This window comes from Conger conger, chromosome 19 (genome assembly GCF_963514075.1).
Source record: "Conger conger chromosome 19, fConCon1.1, whole genome shotgun sequence".
Lineage (NCBI taxonomy): Eukaryota > Metazoa > Chordata > Actinopteri > Anguilliformes > Congridae > Conger > Conger conger.
In genome coordinates, this window is record NC_083778.1 from 2297773 (window position 1) to 2315993 (window position 18221).

At 42.8% G+C, this 18221-nt stretch overlaps 1 pseudogene; it reads left to right on the forward strand.

Annotated features, from left to right (window-relative positions):
- Window positions 1-18221, forward strand: part of LOC133118956 (NACHT, LRR and PYD domains-containing protein 3-like) — a 179462-nt pseudogene that overhangs the window by 135556 nt on the left and 25685 nt on the right.

The window sequence follows — 18221 nt, forward strand, 5'->3', positions numbered from 1 at the left end:
TTGAATCATATTCCGTGTAATTCTTACTTGTTTCAATCATATTCAATTCAGCAGCCACTTTAGGAGCAGGAATTGTGGTTAGTTGTACTAGACGCCGTTTCTTGTTTGTACCACAAGGTGGCAGTACGTAGCTGTGTATGCACTGCTTCAAAGCAGGAAAGCGTGTTTTCAAAGCCACGTCAATGCCAGTCTGCGTTATGCTTGAGTTGGAAACAAAGAATATGTGAGAAAAATGCTTTTACATTTTACAATGAGGCTACTTAACAAATAATGATCTGCTTTGATTAATAATTGGTTTTCGCCATCTTTGGATGTTTTCCATGAACATTTTCTTGCGAGCCTGTTCATATTTGTCAAATGTGATGTAATAATGGACTAATGTGCAGTTGAAAAACTCTAAATGTGTAGTTGACCCTTAAAGATTCTGATGAAGAAAATCTAACAGTGAAATCAACACCACCATGTTGACATGAGATGAAGTTAATCTCAGTCCTACAGAACTGTGTTGTGGCCTTCCATGGCTTCCTGTTTCACTGGGGTATAAAACTGAGGTAAAATCTTTTTTAAATCCATTTTACCCAAGTCCAAGGAAACAAACTCTGAAATTAAAAGAAACGAATGGTTGGTGTCCTTCAAAAATTAGACAATCGGTCAAACAATAAACAAGTATTCACATATATGATATATTTCATTTACTACTGTGAGGGGATTAAGAAGTTATAGGAATAGTGTATGCTATGCACCAATAGAGGGCAGTAGTGTATGCTATGCACCAGTAGAGGGCGCTAGTGTATGCTATGCACCAGTAGAGGGGGCTAGTGTATGCTATGCACCAGTAGAGGGCAGTAGTGTATGTTATACACCAGTAGAGGGGGCTAGTGTATGTTATACACCAGTAGAGGGGGCTAGTGTATGCTATGCACCAGTAGAGGGGGCTAGTGTATGTTATACACCAGTAGAGGGGGCTAGTGTATGCTATGCACCAGTAGAGGGCGCTACTGTATGCTATGCACCAGTAGAGGGGGCTAGTGTATGCTATGCACCAGTAGAGGGGGCTAGTGTATGCTATGCACCAGTAGAGGGGGCTAGTGTATGCTATGCACCAGTAGAGGGGGCTAGTGTATGTTATCCACCAGTAGAGGGGGCTAGTGTATGCTATGCACCAGTAGAGGGGGCTAGTGTATGTTATCCACCAGTAGAGGGGGCTAGTGTATGTTATCCACCAGTAGAGGGGGCTAGTGTATGCTATGCACCAGTAGAGGGGGCTAGTGTATGTTATCCACCAGTAGAGGGGGCTAGTGTATGCTATGCACCAGTAGAGGGCGGTAGTGTATCTCATCCACATCCACAGGTAGGTAGATGGTACAGTGAGCAAGAATCCAGTGGCCAGAGTTACAGAATTACACAACTGGGTTCCATCTTCAGGTCACCAAGTTTCCAAATCTACACTTAATTGCTACAATCAGAATTTCATAATTTCTACTATTAGATACTGCCTCCATGCCACATTTGGAACTATTTGGAATTGATTCAGGATGAATGGCTTTATTGGGAGCAATGAAAAAAGCAGCTATTTCCTTAATGGCCTTGTCTACTGTGGTCAGATGAGATGACATTAGAGCTCTTTGGCTGGGCATAGGTTTGGTGTTGATTTAAGGATTAATATACAGAAAAGAGCATCATACCTGGGGTAGATACAATAGTGGATCGTTAATGTCTTGGGGCTGTTTTGCTCCCACTGGTCCTGGGGCCCTTGTTAATAGCAATAGCATTATGAACTCTACCCAAGTACCAGGACATTTTACCCAAAAACCTGGGTAATCACACATGAAAATATCAAAGATCCCTCCCATGTGTTCTCTAGTCTTATAAGACATTACAGACCCTGTTATCCTTGCAAGCGGAGGGTGTCTAACCTCCTGAATACAGGGGGGCAATAATTGTGATGCCTAATTTCATTCAATAAATGTATGATCTGAGAAAAGTGTAATTTTGGTTGAGACATACATTCTGCATGTCAGACAGTCAATGTATAGCTGAGCACTGGCATTATTTTTATTATAAAGAAACATTTTCTTCAGCATTATCAATGGTCCCACATTACTGAGGTGACTGTATAGTATGTTGCTCTGTGATGGATTTGCAACCTGTCCAGGGTGTTTTCCTGCCTCTCACCCAGGGCATGCTGGGATAGGCTCCAGCCCCCCCATGACCCTGACCAGAAGTGAGTGTATTAGATCATGGATGGATGGATGTGGAGTATAGGTTTATGGACCATTTAAATTCCAGACTGCTTCCTGTCAACACTGTGCTATATTGTGTATGTGCTTGTCTGTTTGTATTAGTGTGTCTATATGTGTGTTCAGTGTGTTCTCATTTTGTGTGTTTACAGGTTGGCTGATTTGGGTCAGAACCCACATGTGGTCTAGTCTGGTCTGATGTGTTCCAGTCTCCTGAGATAGGGGGCGCTGTTTGTAAAATGAGTCTCTCAGAGGAGCCAGAGAGCAAAGGTGGAACCCTCAGCACTGACAGAAAGAGGTATAAATGCACGACTCAGATATTTAATGTGCTGTGAGTTAGAGCTGCAGTCAGAGGGTGAGTTTAACTGGGAGCTCTGTCTCCATGTTTTGTTCACAGGGTCCAGGTAGAAAGAGCAGGGTCACCTGTACCCAGCTGTCTGTCTATGAAGAGTGATCGTTCAATGGATCTTCCACTCACCTTCAGAGGAGAGTTCACAGGTGATCAAAGGTAATGAAATGGGTTTAAATTGACACAACTGTTTAATTACACTTCAATTTCACTGTCAGCTTTCAGGTGTACGTGGATGTTTTATATTCCGATGTGGTATGAGTTATAGCTGCAGTTAGAGGATTACATTACATTACATTAATAGCATTTGGCAGATGCTCTTATCTAGAGTGACTTACAGTTGATTAGACTAAGCAGGAGATAATCCTCCCCTGGAACAATGCAGGGTTAAGGGCCTTGCTCAAGGGCCCAACGGCTGTGTGGATCTTATTGTGGCTACACCGGGGATCGAACCATCTCCCTTACAGGTCCCAGTCATGTACCTTAACCACTATGCTACAGGCCGTCCCTGTTGCGTAGTGGTTTAACTGATGAGTTGACTGGTTTAACTGGAAGCTCTGTCTTCGTGTCTTTTACATTTAAAAATATTTTTTCCTGCACGTGTATTTCAAACACACATGATAACTTGCGTAAATAAGACGGCTTCAGAGTTGCTGGAAGGTGTATTTCTTCACTTTGAAGGAGGTAGGCTACTGACACCAATAGGCTTCAAGTCTTTATGCTAAGCTAACACATTTTGCTCTCATGGAAACGGAGCCAGTGAATGGAAAAAAAATGAAAATGAAATCGGACATCTCGTCTGCTGGGTAAGTTTAAAAAAATGTGAATTTCCCAAAATATTGGTGTTTCCCTTTAAATTCTATTTAAATGACACTGGCACCCTTCAGGTATATGTGAGATGTATTATGTCATATTCAGATGTGCTGTGAGTTAGAGCTGCAGTCAGTGGGTGAGTTTAACTGGAAGCTCTGTCTCCATGTTTTGTTCACAGGGTCCTGCAGTCACTGGAGTCCAGCTCTTTAGAAGAGAAGAGTTCAGAGAAATTATCTCCCCCAAAACAGGTGTGAGATCTTCTTCCTCATTATTTATTAATCAGTTATTTTCTGTGTACTGTGAATTTAATTCAAACATAAAGTGGTATTTTCAATACAAATATTTTATTACAAATGATTTTATCAGCATAACAAATTGAGTGAAAAGTTGAATCTGTGAAATTTACACACATTTCATAATTTCTTGGTATTTGCTATGTCCCCCAGCTTTAATGGCAACATGCACATGAGCTGTCTTGGACTCCACATATTTGTGCAAAACCTGATGATCCATGTTATTCCAGCAGTATTTGACAATGTTTCAAAGAGCATCTTGTGATGTTACTGAATGCTTGGTTTCTGTCAGTCTTCAAGTGTCCCCATAAATTGAGGTTGAGGTCAGGTGGTTGTGGATTATGCAGCAATCCTTGCTCTTCTTTGGTTTTCAAGTGGTTCTTGCATAGCTTTGAAGTAAATCTAATTTGTTTTAAAATGTTCTAAATCCTAAAACCTTTTTATTTCCATGATAAGATGAAACTGTGGTCTCAGACTTTTGGACCCCACTGGATATCATGAATATTTTTTGTGCTTAAAATTAAAAACATGCTCCACCTCTGCCAAATATTACTCTTAACCATCCACATCTCATGCATGCATGCAATCAACCCGCTTTTCATTTGAACATTTAATGAACATTTAAACGATTGTGGCTTCTTTGGCTCAAGGAGGTAAAAAATGACCTGAAATTAAAAATCATAAATGTTTGGGAAGAGAATCCTGAGTGGAAACAGCAGGTGAAGCTTTCGGCTGTGCACATGAAGCGCTAGTCCTAGTGCTAATGTGCTACTTTTTAATCCCTCAAAAGACAACAGCAACACAACACACCTTAATCTGTAATCCTGCTCTGCAGTGGTCCTGGCCCTGCGTGGCTCACAGAAACTCACAGACTCCTTTTGCTGGTCTCAAACACGGCAGCAGAGTAAGCCTCCAAACAGAGCCTTTTAAAGCAGAAGCATTCAGCTCACCGTGAGCATTTACTGAATGCATTGCACAGAGCAACTCAATTCTGAGCAAATTTATTATTTATCACACTTCATATGTCTACAAAGCCTTCAAACAGGAACAAAAGCTGCACTTCAGATATGAGCATTTGGCACTGCTGTGCGTTTGGTGTCTCAAATGATCTGTCCCTTTTCTGGCCATGTGACACAAGGCTGTGGTTGTAGTGCATTGAGTGTTTATTTCACACTGATGCAGCACACCGCTTCATGTGTTTATTTCAGTCTCTCCTGCACACTCTGTTGAGGCTGAAGAAGAATGGAGAGTTGAAACTGTTTCAGAGCCATCTGAGTCAGGACTGCCCAGAATGCATTAAGACTCTGTCTGAAGATCCTTCTGTGCTGGAGAAGTTCATGAAGATGAAGGAATCGTTCAAGAGTCATCAAAGCCATGATTACTCAGAATGCAGTGAGAGAGAGCAGGAGGATCCTGAGGTCCTGTACATTGTTGAGAAAATGCTGGAGACCTGTGGCAGTGAGAGGTCTCTGAAGATCACACTCCACATCCTGAGGAACATGAAGCAGAATGATCCCACTGACTCACTGGAGAGAGATGAGCAGCACAGTAAGTTCTCTCTCATTGCTTCTGTGTGTCTATTAGAGTACTGACATGAGTTTAGCAAACAGATCTCACAGTGCAGTGTTCTGATTTATAGAATTCATACTTTCATGATAATGCTTTACCTTGATAATCTTACATCTAGAAAACATCATGAACAACATGTTCACAATGGCATTTAAATGAAATTATAGTAGTGATTGCACAGAAGATTAAATGTCTCTGAAGGGGATTCAATGCAGGAACTTCGTGCTGAAAAGTCAGACAACTAAAGCACTGTCCCATCAGACAGACTGACCTGAGTTTGTGCAGTAACTAAAGCACTGTCCCATCAGACAGACTGTCCTGTGTTTGTGCAGTAACTACAGCACTGTCCCATCAGACAGACTGTCCTGAGTTTGTGCAGTAACTAAAGCACTGTCCCATCAGACAGACTGTCCTGAGTTTGTGCAGTAACTAAAGCACTGTCCCATCAGACAGACTGTCCTGAGTTCCTATTCAGGGCAGAATAGATTTTAAAATGTCACCTTTGAAGACGGTATTTGAAGGTGTTCATTCTTATTTTACATGTGCAACAGTATGTATTTTTTTTCTTTCTCATTTGTTTTATTTGTGATTGATTATCATTGAGAGGTCTGTAATACTGTGAGAGTTGTGTTACATAGCTAAAGGTTTGTAACACTGATGTGTGTAAAATACAGTGGAAACTGCTTTTCTTCTTAATCTGTTATTGAATTGTAAACTTTAATCTTCTTTTAAACATAATTATTTCTCCTATTTCCTCTGTTCAGATGAATCCATTAAAAGAGCCCAGCAGGAACTGAAAACTCATCTGAAGAAGAAGTTTGAATACATATTTGAAGGTTTAGCAGTGCAGGGCCACACAACTCTCCTTAATGAGATCTATACAGAGCTCTACATCACAGAGGGGGGAAGTGGGGGGGTCAATAATGAGCACGAGGTCAGAAAGATTGAGACAGCATCCAAGAGACAAACCACCCCGGAGACTCCAATCCTCTGCAATGACATCTTTAAGCCTTTACCTGGACAAGAGAAACACATCAGAACTGTGCTTACAAAGGGCATCGCTGGCATTGGGAAAACCGTCTCTGTGCAGAAGTTCATTCTGGACTGGGCAGAAGGAAAAGCCAATCAGGACGTTGATTTCATCTTCACTCTTCCTTTCCGAGATCTGAATTTGAAGAAGGAAGGAGCATTCAGTCTGATGCAACTTCTGCAGCACTACTTTCCACAACTGAAAGAGATCAAAAGTGTTGAAGGTGATAAAGTCAAAGTTGTGTTTATCTTTGATGGTCTGGATGAGTGTCGACTTCCTCTACATTTCCAAAGCAATGAGATCTGCTGTGATATAACAGAGTCATCATCAGTGGATGTGCTGCTGACCAACCTCATTAAGGGGAATCTGCTTCCCTCTGCTCTCCTCTGGATCACCTCCCGACCTGCAGCAGCCAATCAGATCCCTCCTGAGTGCATCCACCAGGTGACAGAGGTACGAGGGTTCAATGACCCACAGAAGAAGGAGTACTTCAGAAAGAGAATCAGAGATCAGAAGCAGGCCAGCAGAATCATCTCACACATCCAGTCATCCAAGAGTCTCTACATCATGTGTCACATACCAGTCTTCTGCTGGATTTCTGCTACTGTTCTGGAGACAATTTTGGGTGAAGTACAGAGAAGAGATCTGCCCAAAACACTGACTGAAATGTACACACACTTCCTGCTCATTCAGACTAAAGTGAAGAATCTGAAGTATCGTGGCTCTGATGAAACAAACCCAAAGATGTCAGCATCAGATACAGAAATCATCCTGAAACTGGGGCAGTTGGCTTTTGTACAGCTGGAAAAGGGCAATCTGATATTCTATGAAGAGGACCTGAGAGACAGTGGCATTGATGTCAGTGAAGCTTCAGTGTACTCTGGGGTGTGCACAGAGATCTTTAAAGAGGAACGTGGGTTGGGTCAGGAGAAGGTCTACTGCTTTGTGCATCTGAGCATTCAGGAGTATCTGGCCGCCTTGTTTGTGTTTCATTCATGTGTAAATGAGAAGAGAAATGTGCTCAGAGCAGAAGAATCAAAACCTCACAGTGGCAGAGTGCAGCTATCTGAGTTACATGAGACTGCAGTGGATCAGGCCTTAGAGAGTAAGAACGGACACCTGGACCTTTTCCTCCGATTCCTTCTGTGCCTCTCTCTGGACTCCATTCAGACCCTCTTAGGAGGAATACTGACACAGACAGGAAGCAGATCCCCTGTGCCAGACCCACAGACACTGACAGGAAGCAGATCAGAGAGCATCAAGAAAACAGTCCAGTACATTAAGGAGAAGATCAAATCCGAATCTTCCGCAGAGAGGACCATCAATCTGTTCCACTGTCTAAATGAACTGAATGACAACTCTGCAGTGGAGGAAATCCAGAATTCCCTGAGATCAGGAAAACTTTCTGATAAAAAGCTGGAACCCCACCAATGTTCAACTCTGGCCTTTGTGTTACTGATGTCAGAGGAGGTCCTGGATGAGTTTGACTTGAAGACCTACAACACATCAGTAGCAGGTCGTCACAGACTGGTACCAGTAGTCAGGAACTGCAGGAAGGCCATGTGAGTATTATGTCTTTATTCATGTCGATGATGGACAGCATATTTTATCATTTTAGTCAGTGCAATAAAATTGTCAGGCAACTGAAAATTTGATTATAATATCTGAATCTAGCTTGTGCCCTCATTTAATGTTCTGAATCCAGAACATAAGGTGCAAAAACTCACTTATATATTTAATTTTATTGAATTTACTATTATTATTTCCAAAGATAAACTGTTAAACAAATGATGAATTTGTTGAAAGTGAAAGGCAGAGTAATCTGATGGATCAACATGTCAAAACATACATCACAGCTCATGTGTGGGATTAAGGGGGAGAAAGGGGGGATTCATCCTGTAATCTCAACAAGTTTTTATTTAGTTTTTTTGAACTATTCTCCACACCTCTAGGGCAGCAGTAATGTTCAGTGCACGGTAACCCACCATCTCCCACACATAGGTGCTGATGATTCGAATAAGGACGAGTAGTGGAGAGGAGTGAAAGAGAGGGAGATGAATATTGTTGGTATATCTAGTGCACTGTGTGTGAACTTGCAAATTAATGCAGAATAGATCTTCACAAGGTTTTGGCAGGGATTCTGGGTGATGCAAATATTTGGAGCTGATGTTATTTTAATGTCCATATCACAAATGGACAGTAAAGTCAGTTGAGAAAAAAGTGGGGATGATGGCTCATCATGGTTAGAGTAATTAGTCTTATAATTTATTTCTGCAAAATGGAGATTCTGTGAAGAGAGGTGGGGTATGTGGCGGCCCATGCAATATTACAGTGTAGAAGACAAGGGGAAATGAGGCTGTAGTTCAGAGTTAAGACAGGACTGGTGAACCCAAGGATGGATTTTACGGATGATGGGTGATTTTTTTACTTTTCTGCAGACTTAGTGTATGTGATCATTCCAGTTTAACGTTTCATCAATTAAGATGACAAGAAATTTGGCTGACCGGACATATGATATTATGATATTTCATAACCATCAATAAGTACTTTGATTCACAACATTTCTTTATTTTTCCTGAAAATCTATCACTTTTTGCACAAAGTAATAAAATGAAAATGCAGAAACAACACAGCTGGAAACAAACATAGTCGAGGGCAAGTCTGACTCCCTGCCAGAATTTGACTCTGCTAGTTCTCCTTTCATGATTTCCCACCAGTTTCCGATCAATTTATTAATTGTTTCTGAGGATAGATGGACAATTCTGTGCCATGGTCCCTATAGGTACTTTCACATTTAAAATGGTGGGAACACTGTTGTCACAGTTAGGATCTTTATGAACAATTTTAGAAGAAAGACAGTTTTGTTTGCTGGTATGTCTCTGTTCTGGAAGCCTGCCAGTGAAAACAGAAGCAGCCATGCTTCTATACAGCAGCTCATTGCTTTTTAATGGAAATGATTTCAAAGGCCAGCGGATTTCACATTGTGAGGAGCACATGCCCAACGGCTCGTAGCTTTCACTGAGGACGGCAGGTGACAGTTACTGCAGTCGTTGCCGCGCTGAAGCAGGAGTGGTGGAGTGTAGCTCCAGAAAGGGACCGCATGTTGAACAATGCAGAGTTTTCCCCAAAAATGTAAGTAGTCGGCCAAAGAGAAAGAGTAGCCGGCCAGGGGGGTTCAGATGACGTCCGCTGGCCTCTTTTTTCTGATGCAATTTGGAGGCTTCTGCTGCATTTTAAAATGTTAAATTAATCCCTAATACATGCCTTTATTCTTAAGCATTTTGTTTATGCTAAAATATGCCGACATCACGTACAATTTAAGTTTATAGTGCCATTAACCAGAAATTTGTTCAGAAAGAAACAAGAAAATATGGTAATGAAAACTTTACTTGAATAAACAAGTATTTTACAAAGCGTTGCATAAGAAAAATGTTTCACTTTAATGATATTGAACAATAACTCTAATATGACTATATACAAAGTGCAGGGTTTCAGTTGGGTGTTTGTCCCATTGAGCAAAATCTTGCTTTGTAAGCGGACCCCACACTTCACTGCCATATGGGGCAATTGGTTCAATTAGATTCTAATATTTTTAACCAAATATTAATTCTGATTGGGATTTCAATGCTGATCCTTTTCTTTATGGCATAGAATGCCCTACATGCCTTCTCTTTCAGTTCATTTATTGCCATGTTGAAATTTCCAGAACAGGCCATTTAGGCCTAAATAGTTCTAGTTTGTGCAGTGTTCTATGTGGTTTGTCCCTATTCTGAAGTTTTATGCATTTCTCTGAGATCTGGATCTTTTTTGGAAAATCATTATCTTTGACTTTTTCACGTTTACCGTCAGGGCCCAGGTCTGACGGTATTTCTCTAGCAGATCCAGGCCCTGCTGTAAGCCCTGTGCTGTGGGCGACAGCAGAACCAGGTCATCTGTGTAGAGTAGGAGTTTCACCTCATTGTCCTGTAGCATGAGACCAGGGACTTAATTCATTAATATAGATATTGAATAGAGTTGGGCTTAGGTTGCAGCCCTGTCTCACTCCACGCTCCTGGATGAAAAAGTCTGTTCTTTGGTTGCCAATTTATCTGCCGCACTTATTGCCTGTGTACATTGATTTAACAATATCATACATTTTACCCCCTACACCGCTTTCAAGAAGTTTGTAGAATAATCCAATATGCAGTATCTCCAGAAGCTCCTGTCCAGTAATGGAGGAATCCAGTGGGTTTTGGTTAATTGCCAATTCTAGTGATTGTAACTTCTGTTGGATGTGGTTTTGTTCTGATGCTGTGTTGAGGTATATTGTTTTAAAGTGTTTTGAAGTGTTCAGTCCATATATCTCTGTTTTAAATGGCCAATTGTTCAGTTTTGATTTATTCAGTGTTTTCCCATTTTCCCAGAATGTGTTAGTATTAATGGATTCCTCAATTAGTGTCAGCTGTCGATGGGTATACAAGGCTTTTTTGGTTCTGAACATGTATTTGTAGTGTTTGTGTTTCACAGTAACAGGGGCGCAAATCAGGGTTTAATGGGTCTCTGTTTTTTTGATTTGACAGTTTCCACAGTTTTTTCCTGATATTATGGCATTCTGTTTCAAACCAGTTGTCGTCTTTGGATTTTATTTGTTTATTACTTGATATTTTCAATTCAGATATGTTAGGAATTAGGAATCAATTTTCAGGCAGTGAAAATTGATATTTTTCATTGCCTGATTTATGCCTTCTTTACTGTGAGCGTATGTAGTTTCCAGAAAGGTATCTAATAATCTTTAAATTTTTTGGGTGCCAATTGCCTTCTGGAACTGTTCTGCATTGTTTTGGCCCATCTGTATGATTTTGGAAGTTTGAACAGCTTACTGGGCGGTGTGTGTGTGGTGGTGTTAGTTTCTGTCCTTTTCAGATACACAGTAATTTGGCTGTGATCAGACAGAGGGGTTAGTGGCTTGGCAGTAAATGCACTGAAAGAGAAGGGGTCTACATCTGTGTCCATGTGATCAACTGTACTGTGGCCAGGAGGTGCGCAATAGGTGTATCTTCCTAAAGAGTCTCCTACCGTTGACAATGTACAGACTCAGGCTACGTCAGAGCTGCAGGAGTAACCCTGTCATGGTTGTTTCTTTGGAGGATATTCCAATTGTTGCAGGATTTTTGGCCGCTAAGAAATAAGGGGACTCTGAAGGAGGAATTTAAACTGCACAGAGAAACACATCTTTTGTTTCAAAATTATTTTTTGATTTTCAACCATAAGTAATTTTTTCCTTTTTTGATGGACTCAATTAGTTTTTTTAGTTCAGATTTATACCAGATTATTAGTCCCCCTGAGTCTCGAGTCTTGAGTCTTGAGTGATGGTATTTAGTTTTTGTGAGGGCACAATCATTTCTTTGTAATCTGCGGGACAGTGAGGGACAGCACCTTCCAGACACCATGTCTCTTTTTAGATTTTCTTTGAATTCCAGGGCCTGGCCCTTTGAACCAAAAATTGAAGAGCTCAGTCCCTGGATATTCCACACGCTAATCTAAATAGATTTCATACTGTGGTAACTGTTAATGATTACAATTGTTTTGGATGAGACAAACAATATAGGAAATAAACGATGTATTTTTAACTCATCCTTTATCGACAATATATATGTTTTTAAAGAATATGACAATATTAATTTTTTTAAAAATTGAAACATTTTTATTTTATTTTTTCCCCTCTATCCACTCCGCTTTGTACAGATGTACATGAGCAGCTGTTTGATCTCACCCATGTACTCAGAGTCATTTGGGCCTCACAGGGCTTCAGCGTAGCTGTGTGGGCTGTGTTGTGGGGCGGGGTCCTGGGGGGGTGAGTCGGGCCGGGGCTGGGCTGGTGGGTCTGTGAGAGGCAGTGTGCTTGGTTGGGCTGGTGGGTCTGTGAGAGGCAGTGTGCTTGGTTGGGCTGGTGGGTCTGTGAGAGGCAGTGTGCTTGGTTGGGCTGGTGGGTCTGTGAGAGGCAGTGTGCTTGGTTGGGCTGGTGGGTCTGTGAGAGGCAGTGTGCTTGGTTGGGCTGGTGGGTCTGTGAGAGGCAGTGTGCTTGGTTGGGCTGGTGGGTCTGTGAGAGGCAGTGTGCTTGGTTGGGCTGGTGGGTCTGTGAGAGGCAGTGTGCTTGGTTGGGCTGGTGGGTCTGTGAGAGGCAGTGTGCTTGGTTGGGCTGGTGGGGGTAGTGTGCTTGGTTGGGGTGGTGGGGGTAGTGTGCTTGGTTGGGCTGGTGGGGGCAGTGTGCTTGGTTGGGCTGGTGGGGGTAGTGTGCTTGGTTGGGGTGGTGGGGGTAGTGTGCTTGGTTGGGCTGGTGGGGGTAGTGTGCTTGGTTGGGCTGGTGGGGGTAGTGTGCTTGGTTGGGCTGGTGGGGGTAGTGTGCTTGGTTGGGCTGGTGGGGGCAGTGTGCTTGGTTGGGATGGTGGGGGTAGTGTGCTTGGTTGGGGTGGTGCATTCAGGTGGGCTGGGTGAGGTTGGTATCCCGGTCCTTTGTTGGGTGCGATGTGTCTGAGGTGGGCTGGGTGGTGAGGGGGGTCCTGGGTGGTGCAGGAGGGCTCTGCTGGGCGGTGCTGGAGACTCTTCTTTTGTTGCCAGAGCGTCTGCTGAGTGCCACGTCTTTCAGCGTCTTGGCGAACTCCCCGACTGCTGACTTGAAGAGGTGCACCTGGTCATGCAGGTCCCAGGGTCCGATGGTGGGGTGATGAGCCAGGTGCATGTTGGGTAGCAGAGCGCAGCCTCTGGAGATGTAGAGTGAGGGGGTGGAAGTCCCTGTGGGCCAGGAGGGCTGAGATGGTGATTTTGGAGTTGGGGAAGCTCTCTGAGGCCCTCTCTGCCACTCTCCTGAGCAGAGCCCCCACCCTCTCCTGCTCTTCCCTCAGGTCATTTGTGCCTGTGTGGATGATGATGTGTTTGGAGGAGCTGAAATCAGGCTCGGACAGAATCCAAAGTGCATCCTTGGTTCTGGGACACCGAATCTTTGGTACTTTTTGGCCAGGAAAAAGCTGCTCCTCGTTTATAAACTTCCCGTTGGAGTCTATTAAAATGGCCACCTCTGTGTCTTTTTGTGCAATCTGTTTGTTTGAGGGATTGTGTGCTTTAGGGTGTGTGGGCTCTCTGGTGGCTGTTTTGGGTGAGTTTTTATCTTGTGTTTGAGGGATTGTGTGCTTTAGGGTGTGTGGGCTCTCTGGTGGCTGTTTTGGGTGAGTTTTTATCTTGTGTTTGAGGGATTGTGTGCTTTAGGGTGTGTGGGCTCTCTGGTGGCTGTTTTGGGTGAGTTTTTATCTTGTGTTTGAGGGATTGTGTGCTTTAGGGTGTGTGGGCTCTCTAGTGGCTGTTTTGGGTGAGTTTTTATCTTGTGTTTGAGGGGCAGGTGTCTTGTTCTCCTGGCTGGGCTCAGTCTGTGAGGGTGTGAGGGGCTGTGTGTCGGTGTGGGCAGTGCCAGGAGCAGGAGCAGGGGCAGTGCCAGGGGCAGGGGCACGAGCAGGAGCAGGGGCAAGAGCAGGGGCAGGGGCAGGAGCAGGGGCAGTGATGGAGTGCAGCTGCTCCCTCAGGCTCTCTATGGCCTTGTCTCTGTCCTGCAGCTGCTCTCTGACCCCTGACAGTTCTCTCCTCAGTTTCTCCCTCCCTTTCTCATCACCTGCTTTACCTCTGCCAGTTCCCTCTTTAGCCCCTCCTTGTCTTTCTGAAGAACATCTCCCTCCTCTTTATGTTTCCCCACAAATATTTTAAGTTGGTTTCTCAGCTGGCTGAGCTGGTCCTTCAGAAGCTGTGAGTCTGTGTTGGTGGGGATGTGGGTCAGTACCTGCTCCTTCAGCTCAGTGAGCTCCACCTCCAGCACCTCTGATCTGCCCCACAGTGCTGTGGAGTTGTTGGGCTTGGGTCAGGGGGTCCTGATCTGTGTGCTCACCTTTGCAGATTTGGGTGGGTTTGTCCCTCTCAGGCTCAGTGTGTGAATTGCCTTTTTTTGTGCCCAGGAATGAGGGGTGTGCTGGCATTTTCATTTTTTTCCATCTCTGCCAGCTTTTGTATCATGCTTCACTGCCCTGCACCATTATGGTGCCATTTTGGTAGATGTTAATAGTTGGCAGCGGTTTTCCAGGTCTTTCTCTTCATCTGCGAAGGTGAGAACTTGTCGCCCCTTACATATGCCTCTTAACAATGAAAGGTCCTAAATAAACATACTACACATTTTACATTTTAGTAATTTGGCAGAATAGTTCAAAACTGAATCAAATCAATATTTGAGATAGCCAATGCTGTCCTGCAGTTCTATAAGGTTGTTCCAAGCATGTGGGAGAACTTGAATTTATAGTGTTCAAATGTAAAAATCAGGGCTAGTAACATTTCAGCGTGAGTTGGAATTTTAGGTTGTGAGCCCGGCTGGCTTGTGTTCCACCACTGCCATTGCTCTGGCTCTGGTAAAAAGCATATCACACACAAGACACACAAGACACACACATATCACACACAAGACACACAAGACACACAAGACACACACATATCACACTCAAGACACACAAGACAGTGGGTGGAAACCTGGCAAATTAAATACAATGGAACTAAATGTGAAGTTCTATTACATGTGGGAAATAAAAACATAAGGCAGGATTACTTTATGGCTGGTACGGAATTGGAAGGTGCTCAAGTTGAAAAAGACTTATGGGTAATAGTTGATCAAAGCATTTCAGGTTCTAGTGAATGTGCGGTAGCAGTGATGCTGGCCAAAAGGATGCTGGGATACATAGCCAAGAGTATTGAGTATAAATAAAAAGGAAGTTATACTCGCCTTACGATGCCCTTGTTAGAAAACACTTTGATTACTGTGTGCAGTTCTGGAACTTCACTATAAGAAAGATATAGAGGTGCTGGAAAACAATGTATCAAAGATAAAAGTTCTTAAGAAAGACTTAAGATGCTTAATCTCAGTGAAAGGAGACTTAGGGGGGATTTGATTGAAATTCCTGCAGAAAGGGGCGTGTCTATTTATGATTGAAATGAACCCATCATAAAATAATTTCCAGGCTGTTTCAACACCAGGGATTAGTTCTATCCTGCTCCAATTAAAAAGAAAGAAATCAGGTAAAAAAAAAAAAAAAAACCCTTCTCGAATTTGGGATCTGAGTATTTCTAACAGCAGCAACAGCACAGTGGTCACTTAGGTCATTGCAGAAAACACCAATATCAGAAAATTTGTGAGGAACATTTGTAATTATTAAGTCAATGAGAGTAGCTCAAAGATTTAAAATCATCATTCAGATGATGTCCGCTGGCCTCTTTTTTCTGACGCAATTTGGACGCTTCTGGTGCATTTTAATATGATTAATTAATCCCTAATACATGCCTTTATTCTTATGCACTTGGTTAAGTTTACATTCAAATATACCAACATCACATTTAATCTTGTTGTGCCATTAACCAGAAATTTGTTGGGAAAGAAAGAGCATATGGTAATGATAACTCTTTACTTGAATAAGTATTTTACAAAGCGTTACATAAAAGATACATGTTTCACTTTAATGATATTGAACAATAACTCTAATATGACTGTACAAATTAAACTATTATGTTTTTATAGTCAGTCATCCATGTGGGACTCTCTTCCCAGTCCGTGTGAAGAGACAGCAATGCTCTGCTAAGCTCCTCTCGGAAGCTGGGAACTGATCAATTTGAACGTAAATGTAAACACATAGGCTATTGGTGAGCTGTAACTTCAGATTAAGATAACGTGAACTGGTTGGTGTGATATGTAGCCTATGGTAGTAGTGATATATTTTAGCCATTATTCTTTAAGTTATGTTTTAGTTTCTTATAATTCTTACAATATAAACACTTGGCTGTGAAGAAGCTCAGCCAAAAACTGGGTCCGGCTACCTCGAGTGACCAGCAGAGGTCACCCGCTAGCTATACCCACTGCTCGACCGGAGGGTGCGAGGTGTGCTGAAATTCGTAAATTACATTACATTACATTATTGGCATTTGGTATATGTCCCGAAAGGAACAGTATTCATCATGCACATCTGACGCACACACATCATCACCAGAATAAGCTGCTAGCTCGTTTATATATTGTATTGAATCTCAGGCGAAGAACTACTTGGGGTTAAGGGCTTGATATTTTGATGCCATTTCCCTCACATCAGCAAATCTCATCTTTGTGTGTGTTATAAACGTGTCAAGAACCTGGAAGTATGTCTGTACTTTGAAACGGGCCTGAGGATTTGACCTGGGCTCATCAGTTGACTCATCAAACCCTCTCCTTTTTTCCTTACTTGAACATCGGCATATTCTGTATTTGGCCTGCAGTAGCTCGAGCGCCAGCTACAGTTAAAGTAATTGAGGTTTTTTACGCCAGTCTCACAATAAGGGGTGAGAGAACCCTACTAAAAGAATCACAGATGAGCCCCGCACAAGTGCTATTCAGTCAAATTAATCAGATTAATCAGATGAAAATTGATTTATACAATTCATGAATAATAATAAAAACACATTGGTTGGACTGGGCAATGGCTCATAGGAGCTGAGAGGTGGACACTTGTCCCACGGTTACAATGTACAGAATTGGGTCAGCACAGTTACTAATGATGAAGCAGAAACACTATGCAGAGCAGTCTGCACTCTCAAAGATCACACTGTGTAAATGTCAGGTAGAGGTAGTGAATGAATAGTAAAGTAACAATAAACAGGCAAATAAACAAAATACACCATCAACCAATTAAATCAGTGTTACACTGCAAATTGTAGTGATATCACACAGAGATACTATCTGCCCAAATTAGGGAATGCATTCTGCCCAAGGGACCAGCCCAAAGTAGGTTTGCATGAATTGAAAAGACACATACAATAAAAACACAGCAACAAGTCGGAGTTCATAAACCATTCAGGAGGCCCACGATTCAGGTTACCTGCTCCCCTCTTTCATAATGCGCCTCCCCCTGGTGGACCCGCAGCTATTACACGCTCCTGAATATACATCTTAAGCGGTGATGAGGCACGTTACTAAATCAGAGGATAATAAAATACTCAAATTATAAATCAGGGAAAAACAGTGACTGAAGGTACGCCACCTCTTACATAGTCAGGGGCAAGAGAACACACAAAACACCGAAAGAATGAGAGAGTTAGATTTAATTACACTACTTTCCCGCTGCAACGCAAAACCCCAACCCCAATAATTTTAAGAGAAAATAAAGAAGAAATCAGAACCTCATTTTTGACACACAACCCCAAACCACATGGCAAGCTTAGGTTCACCTAGAATGGGACGGAACAAACTGCTTACCCTGTTTCAATATTTGCCGCCCGACAATTCTCTCCGCTTGCATTGAATCGCCATCCACTCAATGCTGCGCTTGAAACATAAAACATGGGAAACTATGAACAACGCTGTCGAGCCTTCCATGTTCTAGTTTTACTTATGAATCTGACACAGAGACTTACTTGACGAAAAGTATCCAGACTGCACAAATGTACAATTCTTAATACATTACACCAATAACCGCGAGAAAAAGATACTTGCGCAATTTCATTTCTGCGCTGCTTGGCTTCCCTTCTGCACAACCACAAGGCAGGTAACAATAGCACAGGTAAAGTGACGTATCCCCTTTGTCTATGTAAACCAGGTGACTGAGGGAAGACTCTCATGTCCTAATGTCCCACCTGTCACATGTATTTGGTCCTGCCTTGTTTGACAGGGGGTGGCACGGATGGTGCAGTGGGTAGCACTGCCGCCTCACAGCAAGGAGGTTCTGGGTTCGAATCCCTGTCGGCCGGGGCCTCTCTGTGCGGAGTTTGCATGTTCTTCCCGTGTCTGTGTGGGTTTCCTCCCACAGTCCAAAGACATGCAGGTTAGGCTGATTGGAGAGTCTAAATTGCCTGTAGGTATGAGTGTGTGAGTGAATGGTGTGTGTGCCCTGCGATGGACTGGC